Source organism: Chrysochloris asiatica, unplaced genomic scaffold (genome assembly GCF_000296735.1).
Source record: "Chrysochloris asiatica unplaced genomic scaffold, ChrAsi1.0 scaffold00347, whole genome shotgun sequence".
NCBI lineage: Eukaryota > Metazoa > Chordata > Mammalia > Afrosoricida > Chrysochloridae > Chrysochloris > Chrysochloris asiatica.
In genome coordinates, this window is record NW_006408865.1 from 519,462 (window position 1) to 521,079 (window position 1,618).

Here is a 1,618-nt window from a genome sequence, read left to right on the forward strand (position 1 = left end):
CCACCGGTATTTTAAATACCAGCAGGCTCACTAGCATGGTGGACAGATTTCAAATGAGCTTCCAGATGAAGACAGACTAGGAAGAAGGAGTGATGAACTGCTTCCAAATATTTAGTCACTGAAAACCTTATGAATAACTATCAGATATAGTGCCAGAAAATGAGCCTCTCAGGTTGGAAGTCACTCAAAATGCTACTGAGGAAGAGCTGCTTCCTCAAAGTAGAGTTGACCATGATGACACAAATGGAGTAAAGCCTGTGGGAGTAAAGCCCATAGGACCATCATTTGCTGATGGGGCACAACTCAAAATGAAGACAAACAGTTGTAAAAACCCATTGAAAATCAGAACATGGATTGTACAAAGTATGAATCTGGGAAAATTGAAAGTTCTCGAAAATGAAATGGAACGAATAAACATCGATTTCTTAGGCATTAGTGAGCTGAAATGCACTGGTACTGGCCATTTTGAAACTGACAACCACATAGTTTACCATGCCGGAAATGACAAATTGAAGAGGAATGGTGTTGCATTCATTGTCAAAAAGAATATATCCAGATCAGCCATGAGGTACAATGCTGTCTGTGATAGAATAATATCCATGTGCCTACAGGGAAGTCCAGTTAATACCACTATTATTCAAATTTACATGAGGATGAAATAGAAGAATTCTACCAACTTCTTCAATCTGAAATTGATCAAACATGCAATCAAGATGTATTGATCACTACTGGTGATTGGAATTCAAAGGTTAGGAGCAAAGAAGAAGGATCAGTAGTTGTAAAATACGGCCTTGGTGATAGAAATGATGCTGGAGAATGCATGATAGAATTCTGCAAAATCAATGATTTGTTCACTTCAAATACCTTCTTTAGACAGCATAGGAGATGACTATACACATGTACCTCACCAGATGGAATACATAGAAATCAAATTGATTACATCTGTGGAAAGAGATGATGGAAATGCTCCATATTATCAGTCAAAACAAAACCAGGGAAATGAAGAAAATTAAAAAAAAAGTCCACGAAAGCCAAAATATGACTGTGAATATATCCCACCTGAATTTAGAGTTCATCTGAAGAAAAGATTTGATACATACCAGAAGAAGGTGGGATGACATCAAGAACATCATACATGAAGAAAGCAGTAAGTCATTAAGAAGACATGAAAGAAGGAAAGGTCAAAGTGGATGTCAGAAGAGAGACTGAAACTTGCTGTCCAGCATAGAGATGCTAAAGCCAATGGAAGAAATGAGGCGGTACAAGAACTGAACAGAAAATTTCAAAAATCAGCTCAAGAAGATAAAGCCAAATATTACCACAAAATGTGCAAAGATCTGGAGTCAGAAAGCCAAAAAGGAAGAAGATGCTCAGCATTTCTCAAGCTGGGGGAAGTGAAGTAAAAATTCAAGCCTCGATTTTTGTTATTGAAAGATCCTCTAGGGAAATTATTGAATGATGCAGAAAGCATCAAGAGAAGATGGAAGGAATACACGGTCACTGTACCAAAAGGAAATGGTTAGTGTTCAACCATTTCAGAGACAGTATATGCTCAAGAGCCAATGATACTGAAGGAGGAAGTCCAAGTTGAAGGAATTGGCAAAGAACAAGGCACCAG